Raw genomic sequence first — 25,920 nt, 5'->3', positions numbered from 1 at the left:
TCTCCTGATGTGCGGGTGTCGTCTCTTGTCCACGGACACATTTGGTGGGAGAGTGCTGTGGACAAGGCCCTGGACCACGGCGAAACGCCGGCTCCCTCAGCGCCCGCAGCTCGCCTTGATTTACCGTAACATTGTCTTAATGGTGGACAGTTAAGTTTTCTCCATTTTCCACTGTCAGAAAGAATGTTTGACTTGCATCCTTCTTGTACAGACATTCCTGTGATCTTGTATGTATATTCCTTTAGTTAAGGCTTCTGGAAATTTAGTCCCTGGATGTGACACTTACATTCATCACAGACTCCTTTCAAGTGACTCTAGAAATTCCTTCTCCATTGGGGAATGAAAAAATGCACAATTACTTATGTAACCAATTCTCTATCGCTGGATATTATTTCACTTCAGTTTTTCTTCCCACCTTTGTAAACAGTGCTGTGTAAATGCCCTGATGGATACATCTGTTTGGACTGATTGTTTTTTTTCTAAAGGAAACGATTCCTAGAAGTGGAGTTGAGTCAGTGTGTATGTACGTTTTTCAGAGTTTACATATCCATTGATATGTCATCCTCTGAAAAAGTCGCTCATGATTTGTTCTCCAACAGATGGACACTAACTAGAATATCTTAAAAATATTCGCCAATATGATAAGCAAAAGTGCTTTTTCATCGTTTTAGTTTGCATTTGATGACCAGTGAAATTTTGAGCTTTTTTCACTCATTAGCCTTTTGAATTTTTTAAAATGAATGATTCATTTTGTCCTTTGCAAACATTTAAGTGAGGGAGCTTCTTGTTGCTTTGTGACAGCTCTTTGTATGTTATGAAAATTTACTTCGTGACTTCATCAACATGTATCACAGAGTTTTTTCTTGTCATTTCTTTCCTTTCATTTTGTTCAGAAAGTTTTTTTATTCTTGTTGTGGCTCAAACTACTTTTAAGATAGTAAATGTCTTCCTTGTGGGTTTTATCTTTGACATTCTTAGAAATACTTCCTTATAATGGAATAAATCTCTTCTGTAAGTTTTTTTAATCTCTAAGGTGGTGATTATAATAGTACTTGTTATAGTGAGGAGAAGTTGAGTTAATAAGAGCAAAGGGTTGTATTTGCTGTTATTAGTACTTTTTAATATTTACATCACTATGTGCAATTTATCTTGTGGTCATTATGACAGGAATAGAATTTATTCTTTCTAGGTGATTCTGATTGTCCCAGGACAATTATTGAATTCATACTTTTCTCTTTGATTTGAAATCCCATCTGTACAAAATAATTACATACACTAGAGTCTCTTTTTGAACTCATGGTTCCTTTCTGTCAATCTCCCTTCCTTACTCCAGCACCATATCTTACATATTGTAAAAATTTATTTAATCACTGGCAATCTGATTTTTTTTTTATTCTTTTCATCCATCCCAAATTTTCTTGTCTACTATTATGACTTTATTATTCCTGAAGGGTTCCAAAATATTTTGTTCAAGTTAAAAAAATCAGATTGGAATTTTCATGGGAGTTTTTAGTAAGTTTTGAATTATTCTTAGGAGAACTTACATCTTTACAAAACTGCTTTCCTCCATGCAATATGTTTATGTCTCTACATTCATAACTCTTACTTTAACACTCAGTATAGTCCTGAAGTTTCTCCATTTAGAACATGGGCATTATTTTTGAATTTATTCCAGTTTATTGTTTATGTTTTTGTTAATTTTGTGAGAATTTTTTGCTATTATATATTTAAATGCTTAAAACTGACATTTAGAAAGGAAGATTCTGTTTGTCAATACTCAATTTGTAACTTGTCATTTAAAATTGTAAGTATTAAGCACTTGTTCCAGAATCCTTTCTTTTCTGTTTTTAAAAATTTGTTTCCAAGATTTTCAAAATGGTCATAGCTAAGTAGTAGTATAAGTGGGGAGACAGATGGAGAGAGGTAGTGTGGCTCATGTACAGACTGTGAGCAGTTTCATGGCTGCCTTTAGGCTGGAGAAGCTGCAGAAGAGCCCAGGTTAGACCGGGGGTGGCTTTGTATGCACTTGAAAGCCAGCTCTCCTGCCTGTATGATGAAGCCTTGTGGGCGTGGCAGGTAGATGATCAAGGTCCGATGGAGGTCATTGGCTGCACAGAGCGCTGTGTCTGTGAGAACTGGCTAACATTACCATGGGAAATGCTTGGCACCAGGAACACTGCAGGGGAGCTGGGGAGCCTGTGTGTTAAGGATTTTCCAGTCCTGGGAGTGGGAAGAGCAGACTCTGCATTCAGATCTGAGTTTGAATTCATCCTCTTTAGTTTACTGGTCCCCTGAATTTTGTCAAGTTATACATCCTCTTTGAACTCCTGTTTTCTTGTCTCTCAAAACAGGAGAATTACGGCCTGCTGCTAGAGTGTTTGATCAGTGTAAATGATTTGTGTCTATAAGATGCCACGTACAGCCACAATCTCAGTGAGAAATGGGTTGTCGCCTCTTCTTCTGCAACTCAGTGCTCGATAAGACATCGGGGGAAAGCCAGTCCCTAATTTGTTGTGATGCAATGAGGAACAAAATTAACGTCTTGCCTTTCCCTAGCAGTATTCTTACTTCTTTGTTTCATTTACCTCTTTCCTCCTTTACTCTCCCCTTTCACCTCCTCCACCAAAAGAGACTGAGACTGAGAACACTAGATTCAAATTACTTTAAATGTTGGCTCATCCCCATGAAATTACAGTGACATTAAAAAAAATCTGTACACAACCCAGACGATTATATTTGATTTATACACACACACACACACACACACACACACACACACACACAATCAGGATGCCTCCCGTTTGCTGAAGGAGAAGGACCACTTTTTCTGAGTTTTCATTCACTGAGCTTGAGAGGAAAGTCTCTTAAGCAGAAATTCACCTGGCTTCGTGCATGGTTTTTTAAATTGGATTTCTGCTTTGTGTCCATAGAAATATTCTCCTATTAGAAGAGGGGAAGTGGAGACATAGATATTCTGCTGAGATATTGGTGTCATCGTATTTGAGTTGGAAAGGACTTATGACAGCATAGAGTTGTAAGTTTTTATGGGTGAGAATCCATGATAGTGTAACTTGGACAAGAACCCGGGTCTTCTGTCTTCGTGTCCACGTGGATGAAGAGGAAACTGGGTGGGGGATTGCAGGGATCCTTCTTGCATGAGTTCCAGGGTCTTATTAGTTTTCATTGTTCATCTGCCTTTAGTTTATGTCCATGTGGCCTCTCATGGGAATGTCACTATGTCCTGATAGATTGAGTTTCTAATCAGCAAAAAGGTCTGGACCCACTAATGGTTCCCAGAGATTTTCTGCTGACCTGCTGACACTTTATATACATGAGACCTAAGAAATTCCTGGATATAAAATCCTTAATGTTATCATTTGCCCTCGAGTTCCATAGGAATGGAGTGCTGTCTCAGGCTGTCTAAGGCTAGATCTGAACAAAGATAGGGTGATAGGCTGTGCAGATGGACTCTCCCCAGTCTAATGGGATTTCCACCATAGGTTTTAGAATCAGGCAGATTAGTTCAAATCTTGCCTTTACCATTTATTAGCTTTGTGACCTTGAGGAAGAAACTTTACTTTTTGAGGGACCAATTTTCTTTATCTGTAAATAAGTTCAGTATTTATTTTAGGGTTTTTGTTTTAGAATTGAATGAATCAATTCCCTCATTTATTCCTAAAATACAGATCACATGGTTCTATGCTGGTGCCTTAGTAGTTGATTACTAAGGGACTCAGCAGTGAGAATGTGGGTGAGGACCCCTGGATAATAGAGCTTATATTCCAGGATATGCTTGTAAAAGACTGGATTGCAGTGGATTTTTAGTAAATGTCCACTCCATTCCTAATCCCCATTGATTGTGTATATATCTTTATACTAATATATGAACAATTTTTTATTGCAATTTAAGTCTCTGTAGTATTTAAAGTATGTAGCTATAACAAAAATACGTGAAATAAAATGATCTGACTTTTATTTTCTTTTCAATAAGCAAAACAAAATAAAATAGAAAAGAAAAGAAAAAGTTTTGAAGGAGTAGAAATAATTTTATTTCCGTGGAATCAACTCCCTATGTTAGGTTTTTCGGTTGTGTTCTTAAACAGCATATAAAATTGACAGGTTTTGTGTTCAGTGTTGATAGCTGGGTGAGTATAGTTTCTTTTTGTGGTTGTCTTTGATGAATTATTTGCACTAGATCACAAGTAATGTGCATGTTACATATTGGAAACGAGGAAACAGTGGAGACATACTACCTCCAATGCAGTCATTTTGTTACCGAGTCCAAACTCATTCTGCTCACCAAATGACAGGCCAATAAACAAGGAGATGAGGTGTTGGAGCAAGGAATAGTGACTTTATTTGCAAAGCTGGCAGATCCAGAAGATGGCAGACTGATGTCCTGGAGAATCATCTTCCACAAGTCAGAATTGAGTCTTCTTTTATACTAAAAAGGGGCGGGGTTTTGATTGGTTGTTGGAAACTTCTTGCTGTATGAATTGCTTGTCCTTTGAATCCGCTGTTCTTGCAGCTGTCCATGCGGATCAAATCATGTTGCCCCTGTGAAAACTCCAAAAAAAAAACAAAGGTTATTCTCTATTTTGCAACTTGCCATCTCTACATAAGTGCAGATGAATTAGCATCCTTCAAGATCACGGCCAGGAGAATAGGCTGTCCTGGATATTTCAGTCTAAAGGCAACTTTCTTTTACAAATGGTGCAGAGCTAGCAAGTCTGAGCCTAGAAAACAGGGCACAGGGTTAAAGCCAAAGGAACAGACCTAACATGGGGTCAAAATTGTTCTTTTCTATTACAATTCCCTTTTCTGCTTCATAGATAATTTTAGTAAGAAACATGAGCAATTTTGTATTTTTGCTTCTTAATAACCGATAAGTGGGCCAACTATATTTTTGTGAGCAGAGATGCTGTGCGGGCATAGTGGTCACAGCACACTCTTGTTGGGGGTGGCCGACCCTGAAACATGTCTGATGCCACGTGAGTGTTGGTGAGGGTCCCCCTAGTCAGCGGCACTCTTCAGGATGTAGCATATGTGCTTTGACTTCTTGAGACCTCATTTTCGGCTGTAGGAAATTTTTTCAGATACTGCGATTGAAAAATCACTCCAGCTGGGGATAATTAGGGAAAAAAGGAAAAGGAAAAGGGTTTGGAGTAGAGTAGAAGAGAAGGACCTAAGATCACGGAGCCTGAGTGCTTGGCAGCGGGGCTTCGGGAGAGAGGGGAGCAGAGGTGGGGAGGGGCCTGACCCCGGAACCAGCTCCTGCATCTGTCCCCGTGCCCAAGCCACGTAGCTTCCAATGGGCCTGGGCCACCTCTCTGGGCTGAATGTCACCCTGTGCAGAACCTTGAAAATCGAATGTAAGTGGTGGGCAGCACTCACCTAGGGGGTCACTGTGGATTTTGGTCAAGTCCACAGTGCCTTTTCTGGTCATGTGCCTTCACTTGTCCTTTATCTCAGGATCTGAGGAGGAGGAGAAAGGAACTCAGGTAGAGATCCAGGAAGATATCCGACTGTGTTAAGAGAGGACAGACACAGTTACAAGGGGACCGAGGACACTTGCAGAAAAGTAAAATGACTTCACAACTATTGCTTCAGAGCTGCAGGTGTGAGAGAGCCTAAGCCTGTTTAAGAGTGCAGGGGACAGGCGGAAAGGAATGGCAAAATTTCCACTGAAAATTGAAATTTTGTTAAATAGCCTGCTACTGTTGCTGGTATCACTTGAATGAATGCAGGCATATTTCTGTGGGCATTTATAGGTTCACTCAACCCCACCAGCCCCTCTTGCCCCCATCGGGGATGGGATTTCTCAAGCACAGTGCACCTCCTGCTTCGGTGGGCCACGCTTCGGGTCCTCGCCTGGGGCCGGGCTGCTGCAAGGCACTGAGTCCCTGAGGCACGGCCTGTGATACACGACAGGAACATCTCTGCTATCGACTGAGGGCCTCCTTTTCCCCCTGCAGTGTAAGAATTCCGGTCACTGAGTTAGAAGCATGCTTCCAAGCTGTCCGTGTCCTCGGCATCCAGAAGCGGAGCCTGGAAGCTTCCGAATTTCTCCAGAATGCAGTCTACTTTCACCTTTGGCAGGTGAGTGTATGTCCTTACACAAGTGGAGGAATTACTGCAGTTTTCCTGGAACTTACTCACCACTAGTCCATCTGATTTTTCTGTGCTAGGATTCAGTATGGCCTGCTAAAAAATCTGGAGTCAGATCTTGAAACCCTGATGAAGAGGATTATTTATTTTATTTCACTATATGATAATCTTTTACTTTCAAAATTCAGAATTTTTGGTTCTTTCAGGCATTTTTTGGGGGTTTGGCAAAACAAATTTGCTCTTACCGTCTTTGCGACCTGTTGCTTTGTGACTCTCACCTGTCTTCTGTCACTTGTGAGGCAGTTCCATTTGTGACCCTGTCCGGGTTGTTCATGTTATACAACATAAAGTCTGTAAAAGTACAGTCCCTTTTACTCCGAAGACATTCCACAAATAACTCCTTAAATCTGGGTGTGGTTTTAAGAAGACAGAATCATTAGAACATGTAATTGCAGGTTGCTAGTGCAAAATCCCCAAATCAATAGTCTAGCTCAACATCTAAAATCTTTCTAATCTACCTTGGATTTGTATGGATAAGTGAAGCAATTTGCTAAGAATTGAACACCAGGGTTAGAATACAGGCTGGTGTAGCTCAGCAGGTACTCCTGAGCCAGCGCTGTGCCAGAGGGCGGGGCCGAGGGAGAGGGCGGGGCTTAGGGAAAGAGGAGGGCCAAGGAGGAGGGGGGTCCTGCCCTCCCTGAGCTGACAGTTTCATGGCAAACACCTTCACCATGTGAAGAACTTGGAGTTTCTTCTAAGAACACTAGGTTTGAAAAGAGTCATAAAAGAACGGGAGTGACAAAATCCAATTTGTCTCAAGTAGGGGAGAGCAGCTGGAAGGCCACGTGGGAGACTCGTGAGTCCAGGTGGGCAGTGTTGGTGGCTTCTACCTGAGCGGTGGTACAGTCAGTGGGACAGTCACCGGGAAAAAACGAACAGATTTTAGGCATGTTTAGATGGTAAAAAGGAAACGATGAATGATGTCTGTGAAGGTAGGATGGAGTAAGGCCCAGGTTTCTGGGTGGATTAATGAGGTAAATGATGGTCCTGCTGTGCTCTGAGCAGGGAAAGCTGCAGAGGGAGCTTTGGGGGAACCCTGATGAGTTCAGCTGTGGATAAAGTGAAAGGCTGTTAAATGTGTGGTCTGGGAGCTCAGGTGAGAGCCAGTAGCGAGTAGGGGGAGGGGAGAGAGACGTTCAAATCATTTTGTCTTGTGAGCATACAAATAATTATGAGTAATGATACACTTACGCCTCTATATTCTGGATTTAACACCCATTAACATTTTGTTATATTGACTGCAGAGGTTCCTAATATTTTTTAATAGAAATAAAATCAATAGAAACAAAATAGTGGAGTTAATAAACATCTTAGAGTTGATGTGTGTCCTTCTATGTATTTTGATACCTCATCTGTTTATAATCATATTCTAAAAAACGTTAACTAGTTTAGCATAAGTGTTAAACAGAGGGACGTGACACACAGTTTTGGGGCTTGAAGCTGATTTTCTCGGGCAAATTATGTAGCCTCTCTGTACCTTTGTTCCATTTTCTGTGACTGCCCCCGGGCCCCACATCACAGATAATTTCCTAGACTAGATGATAGGAGGGAGGCTGCTGAAGGGAGTAAGAAGTGGCAACTGCTAGGGACACTTAAGAGAGAGACAAAAAGAGATTGAAGTCAATAAACTCAGTACAAACAAATACTCTCAAAAGAGAAAGAATCCTGCAGTGTTTTGAGCCACTTAGCATAAGGGAAACAAAATCACGTGGACCCAAAACTCTTGAGCATGTGAGTATTGTGGGTGGGAATGTGTCATCAGAAAAGGGTTGAGAAAAGGTCTTTTGGTTTCCCTTGACGTTTCCATTAAGGATGGGGAGCAGAAGTGAAAACCCTCAGCTTCAGTGGAAGCTGCTGTTTTGTGTGAAACTGACCAAACTTTGGAGACCAGTCATCAGCGGTGCTGGCAAATGAAGAGATTTCGGGATTGGGTGGGGCACTTGCTGTGACTTCCAGGTGACCTACTGGCTGGGGGCTGTGAGGCGGGCAGTAGGTTTGCAGGGAGACCCGGGCATAATCCCTGGCTCTGAGGCTGCTGCTCTGACTAGCAGACCTGGGCACAGGCAGACCTAATGGGGCAGCTCGGGATGTGGCCTGGGACACCTGCCGTGCTGAGGGGGAGAAGAGCCCTTCCCTGAGGGGGTGTCCCAGCGGAGAGTGGAAACGTCCTCCTGCAGGGGAGGAAGAGCCTCTGAGCAGGGTGCTGGTTGCACAGGCAAGACCACCCTGAGCACTGAGGGTTTGGGGAGCCGGAAGTCACACAGTGGCCCGAGCAGCCTTGTTCCTGAGAAACTAGAGGGAGAAGAGGCTGAAAAGTCAGGCTAGGGTCAGACACTGTGGTGGGTTATGAGTGACAGTAAAGGACTGGTCAGGCAGGCACGAGAGAACCCTGTGGGTGTCCCAGCTGGAGCGTCACGCCAGGGGGTGGAGCTGAGTTATAGACTTTGCCACTTATTAGCTGTGTGACTTTGAGCAAGATCACCCCACCTCTCTATATATACATTCATCTGTAAAATGACACAGTGACAAGCTCTTGTCATCAGAAGGCTTAGTTTAGCTCTGATCCTCTGTGTCCAGTCCTGTCAGTGCTGCCCTGCAAGTTTCTGCAGTGGCTGCTCTTACCCTGAGATGGGAGGGCATAGAGGGACTTTGTAGCGCCCGAGGGCAGGAAGGGGTTGCTTTAAAAACAGGCATGTAGCCGCCTGCAGCTGCAGGCTTGCAGGCAGTTTGGTTGATGGTCCTGGAGAGGACTTTGGAGGCCTTAGCATCATCATAAGACTTGTTTTCCCTTGGGGGCCGGAATTGCCTATGCAGATTAATGTGGAAAATTTGGGCTTCTGGCAAAGCTGTTTTCAGAGATGGTAATATACATAACATATCGTAGAAAATATAATGCTTTTATTTAATCTGTGGGACTTTGCAGCTGTTGGGAACACCTCTGTTGGCCTGGTCTCCACGGAGGACACTAGGGGTCGGCAGAGCGTGCGGGAGGGCAGGTAGCCTGCAGTGCTGCTGCGGGGTGTTCTCCCGAGTAGAGCACTCTGCTGAGTTGACTCTTCTCTGAGTTTGGTTGCCAGATGAGCAGACAGCAAATTAATGAGTTCTGGTGGGATTGTATAATGACAGAAAGAAAGAGGGACCTGTAGTTTTTCTGGACTAGAACACGCTTTTGGTTCCTTATCCAGTGTGTTCCATTACAGAATTGATGAGTTGTGTCTATTCTGGGACTTGTCGACTGAAAGAAATATGTAGCCTGAAAGTTTAGAGTTACACTTTATTAGGCGAGAGGACTCGAGGCGGGATGACAGCCTTCAAATCTGTCTGAGGGACTGCTCCCAAGAAGTAGGGGAGGAACTAGGATTATATGGCAGCTTTACAACAAAGACCAGGGAGTTGGAACAATAAAAGATTGCTTGTTATCTAAAGAAATCCAGGCATCTCAAGTTAAAGAATTTAGTGCCTTTGTATGTATCATTTGACCTCACTGGATTCATTCTTTAGACAAGCACCTAGCTATCTAGGGCAATTATCCTGTCTTCTTATTCTCAGTCTGTTCAGAGGGCAGCATTGTGAGTGGCTGTAGAGGCTGGGCTTCAGGTCTGTCCGCACTGGGGGGTGGCGGCAGCCTTGATGACTTGGTTTCAGCATTCTTTGTTTACTGACATGGTTGTAGTATTTTAATTCACATTGTAGTATTTTCATTCACAGACTGATTGTGGATAATCTGGAAACTTGCAAAGGAAACGAGATGGAATTACTGCAGGTACCTTCTACTTTAATAAGCCGTGTGCAAACATAAACATGGAGGAAGCATACATTTGAATTTGGTGGTGTAGGGAAGGGTTTCTGCACATTACAGGAGAACGCAAGGCAGAATATCTCTTCTTTGTTGGCAGGGATGTGGGTCAACCTGTCATTTCTGTAGCGGTTTCTGAGAGCACTTTATGGTAATTAACAAACATTGACAAACGGTGGCACACTTTGCATTTAAGAGCTGACCTGTACAAACGTGTATTGGACAGGTGGATTTCATAGGCAAGTGGTGAGGTGGATTGGAGAGAGGTGTAGCCCAGGCCTGGGCTCAGATTCAGGTTTAAATCGCCATTTCCTCACCAAAGGACCTTGGACTAGAGTGTAACCTCCATTAAACTGTTGGTGAATCTGTGAAATATGCATTATAATATTCGTTTCTTCCTGGGTTTGTTGTAAGTTTTAAACAGTATTATAACACACATGAAACACTTAACAGGCACTTAGCAGTGTTCACTGTGTCCTACCGCCCCGCTTAGCGTGTGTTACAGCCGTAAAGTTAGCATGTGCCTGTTGAGGACGTACTGGCAGCCCCTTGAATAGGTTGTGAATTTGGTGATTTCCTTTAATCCTTGAAACTCTACGTGCCATGGGCAGTTATTTTCATGAACAGATGAGGAATCTTAGGGTAAAGAAGACGGTGTAATTTGCCCAAAGTCAGACCATAATTTTGGGTGCAGGGGCCTCTGTTCAGCATGGGCCCCTGGGCTTTCTGCCCTCTCCTTTCAGCACCAGAGCCAGACGTGGAGTCGCCTGTCTCCCAGCCCAGAATATCCGGCAGGCAGCAACACAAACCTGGACCTGTTCTGCTTAAGCAAAAACTCCGGAGGGGAGGCAGGTACTAAAGGGATAAATGTAAAAACAGACGACTGCAAACTGTTATCAGCTCAGAGAAGGAAAGGAACACGCCTCGCCGTGCAGAGCTGGGAGCTTTCCCTTCAGGGCTGCTCTGGGGGCGTTCATTTCAGCTAAACAAACTCCGCTCCTGCACCAAGGCATGAAGGCAGGGTGCATGTAACCAGGCTGACTGTGCCTCGTTGATCATATTCATTCCTAATCCAGTGTCAGCTGTCACGGGCACTTACCTAGTAAACAGATGTCGGCCATAATCATCACGCACTTTGCTTGGTAGTTTTATTGGCCCCACTTTTGAGATGAGGTAATTGAAGCTGGGGAGTTTGCTGCATGCCCGTGATTACCTTGGAAATACCCCTACTGGTCTTTCAACATAGACTGGTGTGGCTGTTACATCCCAGCCTTGTGAATGGCATCGTGTAGCTTCTACCAAGTGGCCCAAATGACTGACATTGATTTTCTTAATCCGTAGGAAATGGTATGTGACAATAGAGAGAAGGTGGTAAGAAATTCTTTGGAAAACTAGAACAAAATCCAATAATTCCCCAGCTGGGGTAGCGTACCCAGTGTCACTCATCCCACTCACAGCCTGGCACCTCCTCCCTCCCGACTCCGTGTTCAGAAGCCACTCTGAGCCTTCGAAGAACATTTTGCCTCGTGACACTTTTGACTAAGACCTATGACCTCTCTGTCCCTGGTTTACTCTCTCTTCAAGGCCATTTAAATTTTATGCAGGCTCCTCAACTCCGATGTAAGAAAAGACTCTTTAAACTTCTTGATGAAGCTCCTTAATGAAGATCTTGTGAAGGAAACCTAGTCAAAACCTGGGAGGTATGCACACAGTGAGTGCATGCAACCTCAGCACTTTGTGAAGTTCAGAATCAGAGGGGTGGGAGACTCAGGAAAGGCTTTTTAAGGTAGAAAGGGGAAAGTGAAAGGATGCAGGCTGTGTGAGACTGAAACATCTCGGTCCCAGCCAGCAAGGCACCTGCGTTCAGGATGGTGTATGGGGAGTACAGAGTTCTCACAAAGAAAGAAGTGGTGGGATGGGAGGGAGGACAGATAGATTCTTTTCAAGGGAAGGAAAAAGTGGGCTGAAAATTTACTGGTTGAATAAGAGGACTGTGACATGATGTGCTTGCATTTTGGAGATAAGGGTTTTGTGGGGACAGGCCTAGGAGAACGCTCTCTGGCTGGGGAGTCAGCACAACAGAGAACCACAGAGAACCGGGCTGACCTCAAGGCCCCTGCTGGGGGAGGGGCTGCCCGCCATTTTGGTCCTGGGGGCTACTTCTGTCCCTTAGCTGGGGCCTCAGAACTCCCTTCACATCCCAGTCCTGTTGATACAAGAAAACATATGTGGGGCATGGGAAGGGCTGTGTCCCAGGCTTTGGTTGAGCCCCTGGAATGTGCCCCACCAGACGTGGGTCATTGGCTTCATGCAGGAAAGGTTTCAAGAGCAAGCCACTGTTGAGTAAAGGTAGATTTATTCACAGAGACACATTGAAAGGCAGGAGAAATGCCACGAGGTGTGGGGGTTGGGTGCTCAGATTAAAAGTAGGTACACACTCCACAGACAAAGTGTGGGCCTTCTCCGAAGAGGGAGAGAGAGTGGTGACCGCGAGGTGGCGCTGTGTTGCTGGTTTTCATGGGCTTGGTTGTTTTATATGCTAATAATTAGAAGGAGCAGCCTAAGGGCAAGGGGCTGGGATTCCCTGGGATTTGGCCATTTCCCACTGTTTGATCTTTTGTGGCTAGCCTTGGGATGGCCATGGTGCCTTGGGGCGTGTTATTTACCATGTTACTATTACAACGGGTGTATAATGAAGCTCAAGATCTGCTAGAAGTAAAATCTCTTCATCCTGAGCCTCAAGGCCTACTGGGGGTTGAATCCTTCACCATTTTGATGTTAATTGCTGTGGCCTTCATTGAATGGCTGTGCTCTGGCCCCTTCCATCCTGTCTCACTGTGTTGACACAGAGAGAGCAAAGGCCCGGCCCCGCCTGTGCTCCTGCATTTAACAGGGAGAGGGGTGTGGTGGGCTGATGATGACTCTGAGTGGTGAGAAGGATGTTTCAGATTTTCCCACGTGGGACATGGGGAAGTGCCAGCAGCCACCGCAGATTTATCTCACGGGCATTATCACTTGTGTCACTCATCTTTTTCTATTTTTCTTTCTTTTTTTTTCAATTATTTAATCTAAATTTAACATCAGGTTTTCTTAGGAAAGAAATTTCTCTTTTTCTTTTCATTGGGGCTCTTTTGGAGGGGTAGGTAATTAGGTGTATTTATCTGTTAGAGGAGGCCCTGGCGGTTGAACCTGGGACCCCGTGCACGCTAAGAACACGCTCTACCACTGAGCTCTACCACCCGCCCCATCATCTTTTACTTTTTGCTTTAGCTGCCAAGAATCTTACGGCTGAATTTCTATTCGGCCTTTAACACTTACCCTGACTTCATGGCATTCGTTTTTATGAGTTTACTTCCCCCTGGTTTCATTTAAGTATTGAATCTCCATTTTCTCTACACTCTAACTTTTGTCTTTTTGTTGTTATGGTTGTTAAGCTGTGTTAAAAATTGTTTAATTCCTCTTTTAGCAGGAGGCTGAAAGTAAATAAATATGTAAACAAACTTATCACACTTAAATGTTTTATACATTCTAAGCTGTTTATTAGTTACTTAAAAACCGAATTGAATACTGAAGTGATAACATTTTAAAATTATTTTTTAACATTTTATAAAAGTATAGCTGATTTACAATATGATATGTTTCAGGTGTACAATAATTGCACAATTTTTATTGTTATGCTCCATTTATAGTTATTGTAAATCATTGGCTATATTCCCTGTGTCGTAAGATACATCCCTGTAGCGTGTTTATGTTACATGGAGCAGTTTGTATAAGAAACTTGGGTAATACAAAGTCTGGGGCGTGGCTCTGTCTAACCCATGTTCCCGGTCACCCTTCCTGTCAGAGCCCAGGCCCTCACTCCTGTCTGCAGGGGAGCAACTGGAGGCAGCCCTCATCAGCGCTGGCACCACCCTCTGAGTGGCAGTGACAGCAGTGACTGTGTGTGGACGTGTAAATTGTTGTTCCAGGAGCTTTACATGCATTTCTGCATTTAATAATTAAAGCCCTCCTGTGAGGAATCATTTTAGGTTTTTAATGAATAATACATTTTATTTTGATTTTGAGAGTTCAAACTTCCAGAAAATTTACTGGAATAGTACAATAAAGGCTTAGATACAGTTCACCTAAAAGGGCACTGTTTGCCCTTTTGTGTCTGGCTTATTTTAGTATAAACTTTCAAGGTCCATCCATGTTGTATCCTCAGTCAGTACTTTATTCTTTTGGTTTTATAATATCCTTTTTCTTTTTTTTTTTCGTTTTTTCTCTATTTAAAAATATTTTCATTGAATTCTAGTCAGTTTATAATGTTGCATCAGTTTATAATTTTGCATCAGTTTCTTGTGTACAGCACAACACTTCATTTATATAGGAACATACATGTATTCATTTTCATATTCTTTTTCAACATAAGTTACTATAAGTTATTAAATATATTCTCCTGTGCTATACAGTATAAACTTGCTGTTTACTCTATACATATTCAGTATCTGCAAATCTTGAACTCCCAATTTATTTCTTCCCACACCCTCTCCCCTCTGGTAACCATAGTTTGGTTTCTATGTCTGTGTGTCTGTTTCTGTTCTGTAGATAAGTTTATCTTTTTGTTTGTTTGTTTTTTTAGATTCCACAAGTGAGCGATCTCATATGGTATTTTTCTTTCTCTTTCTGGCTTACTTCACTTAGAATGACATTCTCCAAGTCCATTCATGTTTCTACAAATGGCATTATTTTATTATTTTTTTATGGCTGAATAGTAGTCTATTGTACAAATATACTACAACCTCTTTATCCAGTCATCTGTCAGTGGGCATTTAGGTTGTTTCCATGTCTTGCTATTGTAAATAGTGCTGCTCTGAATATTGGGGTGTAGGTATCTTTTTGAATTACGGTTCCTTCTGGATATATGCCCAGGAGTGGGATTGCTGGGTCATATGGGAGGTCAATGTTTTGTCTTTTGAGGAACCTCTGTATTGTTTTCCACAATGGCTCCACCAAACTGCAACCACAGTGTAGGAGGGTTCCCTATTCTCCACAGCCTCTCCAGCATTTATTGTTTGTGAACTTCTGAATGATGCCTATTCTGACTGGTGAGATGTGATATTTGATTGCAGTTTTGATTTGCATTTCTCTGATAATGATATTGAGCATTTTTTCATGTGCCTATTGGCCATTTGTATGTCTTCATTGGAGAAAAGCTTCTTTAGGCCTTCTGCCCATTTTTGAATTGAATTGTTTGTTTTTCTTTCTTATCAAGTATAAAAGGTGTTATATATTCTGGGAATTAAGCCCTTGTCAGTCTCATTTATTGCAACTATTTTCTCCCATTCCATAGGTTGTCTTTTAGTTTTGCTTACTGTTTCCTTTGCTGTGCAAAACCTTGTAAGTTTAATTACATCCCACTTGTATATTTTTGCTTGTATTTCTATTGCTTGAGTAGACTGCTCTAGGAGAACATTGCTGAGATGTATGTCAGATATTTTGCCTATGTTTTCCTCTAAGAGGTTTATAGTGTCTTGTCTACATGTTTAAGTCTTTAAGCCATTTTGAATTTATTTTTGTGTATGCTGTGAGGGAGTAGTCTAACTTCATTCATTTACATGCAGCTGTCCAGTTATACGTACATCATTTGCTGAAGAGGCTGTCTTTACTCCATTGTATGTTCTCACCTCATTTGTCAAAGATTCAATGACCAAAAGTTTGTGGGCCTATTCTTGGTAATTTTGTTTATCCGTTCATTGATGGATGGATATTGTTTGTAACCTTTGGCTACTCTGAATGATACTGCCATGAATATTGATGTGCAAGTTTTTGTGAGAATATGTTTTCATTCTGTTGGCTGTACAGTTGGCCCGCCATATCTGTAATTTCCATTTCATGGATCCAGATGGCTGATTGTAAAAGGACTCGAACATCATTGGATTATGGTATCCAGGGTGGGGGGTTCCTGAAACCAACCCCCCGAGGATACTGAGGGATGACTCTACATGTAGGAGTGGAATTGCTGAGCCATATAACTCTAACCTTTTGAGGAAACACCAGACTTCTCCAAAGAAGCTGCACCATTGTCCCTTTCCATTGGCCACAAATGAGGTATCTCTGCCTCCTCAACGACACTTGTTATTGTCCATGTTTTGATTAAAACCGTCCTAGTGGGTGTAAAATGAGAACTCATTTTGATTTTGATTTGGCTAGTGATGCTGAGCTTCTTTTCATGTGCTTATCGGGCATTTGTGTATTTATTTAAATCCTTGGCAAATTTAAACATTGGGTCGATTTTCTTTGTATTGTTCAGTTGTAAGCATTTTTTATATATCCTGAATACTAGTCTCAGATACATGCTTTGCAAAATTTTTCTCCTATTCTGCAGATTGTCCTTTCACTTTAGTTTTTTTAAGCATTAAAACAATTTCTTTACAGGGGAGGTAATTAGATGTATTGATTTATTTTATTTTTCTTGCTAAGCATGCACTCTGTCACTTGATATACCCACTTCCCCTGTCATTTCACTTTCTTGATGATGTAATTTGTAACAAAAAGGTTTTAATTTGATGAAGTCCAGTTTATCTGCTTTTTTCTTCTATCACTTGTGCTCTTGGTATTGTATCTAGGAAACCAAAGCCTATCCTAGGACCACAAAGATTTATACTGTGTCTTCTTTTAGAAAGTTTATAGGTTTAGTTTTTACGTTTCTGTCTGTGATCAATTTTGAATTAATTTTTATTTATTTAAAATATGGGGGTCCAGATTCCAGATTCATTCTTTTGCCTGCAGATACATAGCACTCCCTGCACCATTTGTTGAATAGACTATTCTTTCAATGGAGTGTTGTTGACACCCTTGTGGAAAACTGACTGTAAATGTAAGTTTTTCCCCCTGTGTTTTTATTATGTCTCATAGATTTATTTATCCAAACTTATGCCAGTACCATTCTGACTTAGTACTATAGCTTTTTAGTACCCTTTAAAGTGAGTCCTCCAACTTTGCTCTGCTTTTTCAAGATTGTTTTGGCTGACCTGGGCCCCTTGCACTTCCATATGAATTTTGGGATCACTTTTTCAATTTTTGCAAAGAAGTCAGCTGGAATATTGATAAGGATTCCACTGAATTTGTAACTCACTTTGGGGAGTCTTAACATTTTTAACAATATTGTCTACCATTCCATGAACATGGGATGTGTTCCATATATGTAGGTCTTTTAAGTATTATTTCGGTGATACATCAAAATATTCAATGTACAAATCTTGTAAATTTTTGTTAAATGTATCTCTCATTTTATTTTTAATGCTGTTGTAAATGGAAAGGCTGAGCTTCTTGAGGGTAGGACTATATATTAATTTGTTTATTTCTAGGATTTCTACACAGCAAATACTCTAGGCTTATATTTGCTACATAAATCTATCCACAACTCTTCCCACCCCCGTGTTATAAGAAACCAAGACCCAGGTTAAGCTACCTGAACACGTATGTGGAAGTGAGAAATGAGACCCTTGGGTGGGGCTTTGTGAAGATGATACTGAGAGCTTATTTAGGATGGCTTCATCTTAAATTCCTTTAAACAACACTTTTGGTGTAGTCAGATACATTAAGATCATGCCCTTTTGATGTGCAGAGGAGCTAAGACTATCATTTTCAAATAATTTCTAGTGAGAGTGTTGTACTTGAAATCAAATTTGCATCAATCTTTGAAGATATATGTTTCAGGAATTTTGACTAAAGAACACCTGTCTTTATTCATTAATGACAACTAAATTCTCAAGCAACATGTAAGAGTTTGAGCAAACTGCCCCAGCCCCGTAGTGCTGGTTGGCTGCAGCTGTAACTGGAGTCAGTGCTTACCTCTCCCAGCACGCTTGGGCTGATCTGCTCAAAGGTGTTCGTCCAAATGTTTGTCTGTAGTCTGTTGGACAAAGCCATAAAACATTGAGTTAAGGTTGCTGGAATGCAATATATTCCTATTAATATTAACTAAGCACATATTGAGTGCTTACTGTATGTTGGGAATTGTCCCTCAGCCTCACATGTATATTATTTCACTTAAAACTTCATATATTTCCTTGTTATTCTCACTTTACAGATAAGGAGACTGAGAATTAGGTCTTCTGTATTTTGGATGGAGCTCATTATCAATGACAGGAAGTTGTAAGGAAATAGATATTGATTCATCCTGAGAAAATATTTTTCTGACCGTCAGCAGTGAAGAGGGTGAACACTGAAGAAGGTGATCATTGTTTGAGTGAGACGAGCCCCGGGTTGTACGGAGTCAGCATCCCTGTCTTGGACACTGCACGTGTAGATCTGTGTGGTGGGTGAGGCGGCCAGGCCGCGCAGGGAACGCGGATGCCGGGCCATTGGGCTGTGCTCAGGCCCAGTGGGGCTTTCTCCTAAGGGCAGTGGGCCGTCATTGACAGATCTTAAGTAGGGGAGTGGGGTGCTCTCGTAGATCACTTTTGTCTTGTAGAATGCTTAGAAACATTTAGAAGGCTCTGCAGGAGGTGATGTGATGAGTCAGATTAGGGTGGCTGCCAGGTGTAGAAGTGTAGAATTTTCAAGTGGTTTTCAGTCCCAGTTTTGTGGCTGAGTAGCTGTGTCACTTTGGATGATGCACTCAAGGAAGTAAACAATTTATCTAATCAATTGAAGAAGTGATGTACCGACCTCCCAGGACTGCTGTGGCAATCCAGTGAGATAACGTGTGCACAGTGTGCAGCGTGGTCCCCAGCACACAGTCAGTGCTGAGTGAGTGCCAGTGAGTACCTGGTAGGTCAGGTGTGGGTGGTGGGACTCGGTGACTGAGGAAATCTGGGCCCTGAAGGTGGGGTCCAGTCACATCTGTGAGTGATGGGCCTGAGCTGGGAGAGGCAGGGAGACCTTGCCCCCCGACCAGGGGCCCTGGGTAGGACGGCTATGGGAGGAGCACCGTGAAGTCAGCTCTTTGCAGGTGGAGCTCGAATTGCCTTTGAGACATCTAAGTGCATTGTCATGAGCTCAAAGAGGAGGTCTGGGCCCGGGCTGTGAATTTTCCTATAATCTTAATCCCTGAGGACGCCGAGGTATTGATCACTGAACGTGAAGACATACTTTACAGGACAAGTGAATAGTAGTATCATCTCTGTCATCAAAGCTCACATCTCTTTATTCATCACAAGTTTGCTATTGGGTACTTACAGAGCTCACTTCACCGCCATCCCCTGGGCTCAGGCTCCACAGTAAAGAGCTGGTGAGCCTCCCTCTTTTCCAGAAGAAGACACATTTAGCTGGTAGAATTCTGTACCTCGCCAGACTTAGAATTTTAGTTTGTTGTTTTAATTCTATTTTCTGTTAGCCATCTTCTGACAGGAGAGAAGTTTTACCTCATGGACATATTTCAATTAGCTGTTACTGAGAATTGCTGATCTGATCCATAGTGTAAGTATTATATTAAACTTGTAGAGTATATATCATTTTTCTGTCTTTGCCCTTTAATTTTGTATGCCCCTTCAAGTCTCTATCCTATTTGGGGCCTTATTTTTTAAATTAAAAAATGTCTATTTGCAGTTAAGAAAACAAAAGAAAAGAAAAAATACACATGATAGCTAAACTTAGAAAATATCTAGTGTGTTTTCTGTCTCGGCAACGGAGGGATCTAGAAACTCGTGAAAACCTTCATTACACAAGTTTCTTAAAATGCTGATTAAGAAATAAAACCTTCCTTCTTCATCTTTCAAGCTGCACAGCTAATTGTGAAGAAAGTGAGGGGAAATCCTCAGAAGCCAAGACAAACCAGAAAGCAGGAATTCTGGGTGATACACGAGCCTTAGAAGCCCTGGGGTGCCTGTTGGCTCCTGTACTGAGTTTCAGTTGCCTTGACAGGAGGATAGGAGCTGAGCCCGAGTCTTCTCACACTGGGAGTTGGATGACTGATCATATGTAAGGCCAAGCCCATCCCGAGAAGCATGGTTTACTAAAGGGTTAACTATGAAAAAAAATTCCTCAAGGTAAGACAGTAAGGAAAGTCAATTTTTTTGGAAGAGGGGAAAAATAACAAATCCAAAGTAAGGATATAGTTTAAAGCTCTTCTGGCATGAGAGTAACCACAAACTCCTGGCAGAGAATCACAGCTACTCCTGGAATGAGAAGCTGTGGTTTGAATGAATCAGTGAGCAGCCATTCCGAAAAAGGCCTCCAGAGTCTTGAGGATCAAGATACTTGACTGCAAACACCTGTCTTCCAAGGTCTCTATCAAATAACCAGAAAGGTTTTAAAGGAAAGAAGCCATAATCATAGTTTCATTTCTTAACATTACTTTATGCTAGGAATTCAGAGGTGACTATGGAGTTGTCTCCTCTTTTATGGACCTTACCTTCTCTTTGGGGAGACAAACTGACATAGTTGGGGAGCTTGGTGGAGGGAGGTGATAGTCTGTTGCAATTAGCCAGGAGAGGAGATTAAGAAAGCAGTGAAGGGTGGGTGAACTTTTTAGCTAAGGACATTCTTGTTCTGCTGGCCCTTAATTGCAGGCTCAATGAGCAGTCACTGGAGGGAATAGATCTTACGGAGGATGGACTTAGCTCAGGCCTCTTTAGAATGGACAAGTGAACCTGGAGAAAGGCAGTCAAATCTGTGCAGACATTAAAGTTCACTTGAACGTGCTCCATCCCTGAGCCAAAGATAGGACAAATATGCAGCACTTCTTAAGGACAGAGGAGTGGTTTTTAAGGTTCTCCAAGAATGAAGCCCAGGGAACCGGGATGGCCAGTTGTCAAACTGTGACTTTGCACTTAGGACGGTGTACCCACCAAGGGTATTGGCCTTTTATACATTTCCATTTCTCTTTAATACATGTCAGGTGATGAGGACGTGGGCACAAGTGTTTGACATCTTGTCGAGGCGACTTTGGGTACCTGCCTAGAAACGCGGGCACGGCTACAGCTGCGTCACACATGTTGCCGCCCATCCCACTCCCCGGCTCCGTGATCACGGCAGAGTGGTTCCTTGTTGACCTGTCCATCTCCTCTGTGACATCATAACCCATGAAAAGACCGGAGAGTATTAACTTGGCTTTGTTAAAGTCAAAGGAACAGATCTAATATGGAGTCAGATTTGTTCTTTCCTATTTCAGTATTGCCATGGAGAAGAGAGTTTGGGCAGCTTTTTATAGGGTCCTCGAGGCTTTCTCTCTCAGCCTCTGGGCACCTTTATTGAAAACCCTTCATAGCTGTCTGGAGTGCTGGAAAACCACTCCGACTGTTTTGCCCTGAAGATGTGTTCAGTTTATAACTCATCTCTACTCCTTGGAAAACAACTCAATAAAAACTCAGTTGGTTTTCCACCAGCCATGGGCAGGGGTGAGGGATACCTTGTTATTATTTCATAAAATAATAATAATAATAAAAATAGTAATAATAAAAATAAAAATAAAAAATAATAATAATAATAATAAAAGAAGTCTTAAAACAGCACTGGGCACATAGTTGAGAGTCAATAAATGCTTCCTGGCTTAAATCAAAAGTGATGACTCAGTGATTCCATGGCTGCTGTATTTGCTGAGCTAGTTACTCCTTTGCTCCATTACACATTTTTTTAACTGAAAAAGAAATACATGCAAATGGTTAAAAAAAATTCAAACAGCACAAAAATACACAAGTGAAAGAAGTTTTCCCTCATCCTCTGTTCTTCCGGCCCTCCCTGGAGATGCCACTGTTTACTATCCTTTTGGTGCTTTTCCAGATATGCTATGCACATTCCCACCTATGTATGTAAATTCCTTTAAAGTTTTAGTTATTTTTAACTTAAAGGGATTTAAATCCTCAAGTGGCTTCTGCCTGGGTAATAGAACAGAACAAATCTGACTCCATATTAGATCTTTTCCTTTGACTTTAACCCTATGCTCTGTCTCCTAGGCTTCATCTTGCTTGTAAAACAATGTTGCTTAGAGCCTGAAATATACAGGAGAACCTATTCTGAAGGCTCTGATCTTTAAGTATATTTAACACATTTTCATTCATAAAAAGATTAGAAATTGCAGAATAGAAAATAACGTTTGTTTTGTTAGAGGTTTACAGAGATTTGACCCAGGCAGATAGCTGCAAGAACAAAGGATTCTAACAAGAAGGAATTCCTACACCAAGAAGATTGCAACAACCAAGCACGTAGGAAAAGAGCCTGAATTCTGACTTGGGGAGATGGTTTTCCAGGACATTAGTTTGCCATCTAGGTCTACAGAAACTTGCTATTCCATACCCCAACACCTGGTCTCCCAACTTATTGGCCTGTCCTGCACTGAAGAGAATGAATTTGGATTTGGTAGCACTCCTATATACCTAGCAAGCTGGGCACTGGAACTGAGTGTTATGGAAACAACAGGCCAGCCAAGGAAAAATCACCACTCGGAGTGTTGGCGTACTCAGATTTATTATGCCGGCGGGCTCAGAGGGGCTTCTGCTCCGAATTTCTGAGCACCCACCTCCAAGACATACACATGAAGTTTTAAAGGGTTAATTACAAGTAAGGGTGTATTAGCCAATAAGGCTCAAGCAACTAAAAGCAAGGAATCAGCACACTGGTGCTTGTCAACTTGTAATAGACACTTGTTGAGCTTCGATTTACGGCTTAGCTTGTTAGCCCAGTAAACTGACACTAAACTTCAGATTTACGAGTTAGCCCAGCAGAATTTAGATCAGTAAACTGACACATCACACTTAGATTTGTGACTTAACTTGTTAGCCCAGCTGGGCTTTTCCTTCACATGAGGACAGCTCTCCCACACCCAGGGAACTACTGTGAGCCCTTGATGGTGCCACTAGGGTGGAGTGTGGTTTACCCAGGACGGATGGGGACTATGCACCAACACTCAGGCAGTCTGCTCTGTCTGGGGCTCTGATCTTGAACCACCCCGCTCCCTGCCAGCCCAACACCTGGGACAGTGGAGCTAAGGCAAAGATCGTGCCTGCCTGTTTCCCAGCGTGTAAAAGGGGAATATGTACTCTTCCCAAGGTAGTTCTGAGCGACAACACCTGCGGGTGCTTGGTTCCCAGACCAACAGAAAACCCTGCTCCGCGTGGGGGCAACAGGTGTGATACCCGTAGGGGTTCTGCAGCAGCATCGGATGGAGGGCTGGATCAGGGAGGTAAAACTTGAGCTGCGGGCCTTGAAGTGTTACAGAAGGGTACAGAGGCAGGACTGCCACCTTCTTCAGGGTGCCACCAGAGGTAAAGCTTTTTCTCTCCATCCTCGCTAGGACCTTACCCTTTCAGGATCCCTCCATTCTCTCTGCTATTCCTGTCCATCTGTCTCCCTCCACTTTTTCCCTCCTCTCCTCCCCCTCCCATCTTTTCCCTCCCTCACTGCCCCACCTTCTCTCGCAGAACCCAGAGCGGATTGCTGGCCCTCCTGCGCATGGGCGGTCGGTGTCAGCTGGACCGCGGGTTGGAAGCTCCAGCTCGGAGCCGGGGATTAGCCCCAAAGGCTTCTCAGCTCTGTCGCCCGGCAGGCCTTTAGCTCCTGCCCGGGGCCGGTGCCTCTGGCCGTGGAAGTGCAATGTGGGGTCTCCCCGGAAAGGGGTCAGGTGGCTGCGGGAGGGCGGTCCGCGTGTCACAGACCACGAGGGCGCGAGTCAGCCTGTGTTCAGCTGAATTGCTCGGGCCAGACCCCTCTGCCCACGCCACCTGCCCCAGTGCCCCAGTGCCACAGCTTCCCGGGGCCAGGTGTGCACCTGCCGCCTCTCACCCAGCCGGGCTCCCCTCAGTCCGCTGCTGGCGTCCCCTTCCCCTCTCTCGCCCGCGAGTCCTCTCCTCCCGGGCTTCCTCTCCTCGGCCACCGGCCCGTCCCCACAACTCGGCGGGCTGCGTCCCAGGCGGGCGGGGTCTGCGGACCCGGACGGGGCAGCTGGGGCTGGGGCTGGGGATGGCCTCCGAGCGGGGCTGCAGCCCGCGTTTCCACCCATTTCCCTGCCCCGCGACTCCGGGGCTGCCCTGGTCTTCCTTTCCCGCTCCCTGAGGAACAGCTCAGTGGCGTCTGCACTGCTCCCTGGGCTGAGAGCCTCCGGCTGTAAAGCCCAGCTACTGGTGGAGTCGGGAAAAGGGATCCTCAGTGCCAAGCGAGCTTCTGTCTCCTCCCTCAGTGTTTCTGCCCCAGGTAAGTACCTTGAACACTTTCAGGTGTTATGATGGCGGTGCTTGTTGGTGTCATGTGTTTTTATAGTGAGAGGGATTACAGTGTTGAAAGCAGGGCTTGGTTCAGTTAAAAATGAGCTGAAGGCATAAGGCTGTGTCATCCTCCTTCCTTCCCTCTCCCAGGGTGAAAAGTGTGACCATCGATTTTAAAAAGACAGTTACATTCCCTAACTAGCCCAGCCCAGCTTGGTGTGTTAACAGGAAGAGCACCACCAGAGGCGTTGGAGACCCAGGGACATTGCAGTCCTAAAGAGCTCCTGGCACAGTTTGGTTTGTTTTGGTTTTTTGTTTTTCTTAAATTGTGGGGCAGACTAAGTAGTATAGAGGGAAAAATAATTGTCAAGAAATATTTTTTCATATAACAGCTTTATTGTGATATTGTTCACACACCATGAAGTCCACCCATTTAAATGGTACAATTCAGCAGCTTTTAGCATATTTACAGTTGTGCAACAATTATTATTCCAGAACGTTTTCATCACATCAGAAAGACCAGTGGAAATGAATGACCAATCCACCCCTCCCCAGTGGTGGTTCTAAAGAAGTTTCTTGGCTATTCTTGACCATAAATTAACTTGTTACATTCCATGAAAAATCTGGTAGGAATTCTAATCAGAATTGCAATGAATCTGTCTATCAAAATAGGAAGAATTAATGTCTTTATGGCATAAACTTCTTCTACTAATGAATATAACTGGGACCCTATATTTTCATCTCTCCAGAGCCTGGCCCATGGGAAGTCCTCACTAATTGTTGGGCTTGTGAATGATGAGATTCTATACATCATTAGTTGCAACTGTAGCCTTTCACAGAAGAGAAAATTAACCTCAGTGAAGCCAAGTGACTCTCTGATGGTCAGAAAGAGTGACAGCCAGTGCTGGAGTGATCCAGTGGACTTGGTGCTTGCAACTAAAAATATTCAGCAGCTACAGCTAAGGGGATTAGAGTGTTCTTTTATTTTTCCTTAATGGCGTTGCTTTTATTTTTACTTATTTTTTTAAATTAATTTTTTTGAAGTGTAGTCAATTTACAATGTTAGTTTCAGGTGTACAGCAGAGATTTAGTTATGAACATATGCATATGTGTATAAATATGTTTTAGATTGTTTTTAGTACAACTCATTACAAGAAATTGAATATAGTTCCCTGTGCTATATAGTAGGTCCTTGTCATTTATTTTATATTTATTAACGTGTATCTGTTAATCCCCCCTTTCCTGCCTGCTAACCACAGTTGGCTTTCTATGTCCATGAGTCCATTTCTAGGAGCACCATTTTTCTTAGTAATATATGCTGGTTGGCTGCTTTCAGTTTCAGTAATTCCATCTGTGGGTGCTTTCCTTCTGGTGGCCTTTATGTGGTTTGTACACGTGGTAATAGAGGTCTGTATTTGGGAGAACTCCAGGCCTCGTGTAGTCCCTGGTACAGAGTTCCCACTGAGTTGATGCTTGAACTGGGAAAAAAACATAGTAAATGTTGGAATTTCCAATATGGTTGAGACTTCCAGGTTTCTATAACCTGCTTAGCCCACCTTAATATTGGCTGCACCCTTACTTGGTAATTTGGTGGAATTCCATGGTATGGTGGTGTAGAGACAGGGCCTTTTATGCTTATTCTCTTTCATTTTTCTAACACTCATTCTCCTGGGTCTCCCAGATCCTCCCCCAGCAGTGCCCAGGGCTGGCTTGGTGCTGCACTGAGGATATATTTATTAATAAGGACCTTTCCTCATCTCTTCTGAGCCTCCATTTTTTTCTCTGCACAATGAGGGCTTAGACTAGATATGTGCTTTTCAGTTTCTTTTAAAG

At 43.1% G+C, this 25,920-nt stretch overlaps 1 long non-coding RNA gene across 6 annotated transcripts in view; it reads left to right on the top strand.

Annotated features, from left to right (window-relative positions):
• Nucleotides 1–25,920, top strand: part of LOC141578005 (uncharacterized) — a 112,741-nt gene that overhangs the window by 27,458 nt on the left and 59,363 nt on the right. For 5 of the 6 annotated variants that reach the window (XR_012507839.1, XR_012507835.1, XR_012507836.1 and 2 more), the window contains one exon: nucleotides 5,976–6,099. This is a non-coding gene — a long non-coding RNA (uncharacterized LOC141578005). Of the gene's footprint in view, nucleotides 1–5,975; nucleotides 6,100–22,746; nucleotides 24,077–25,920 lie in introns of those variants that run through there. The other variant, XR_012507838.1, reaches the window with a different exon arrangement.

Source organism: Camelus bactrianus, chromosome 6 (genome assembly GCF_048773025.1).
Source record: "Camelus bactrianus isolate YW-2024 breed Bactrian camel chromosome 6, ASM4877302v1, whole genome shotgun sequence".
Classification (NCBI taxonomy): domain Eukaryota; kingdom Metazoa; phylum Chordata; class Mammalia; order Artiodactyla; family Camelidae; genus Camelus; species Camelus bactrianus.
This window is presented reverse-complemented; position numbering and strand designations above follow the sequence as displayed.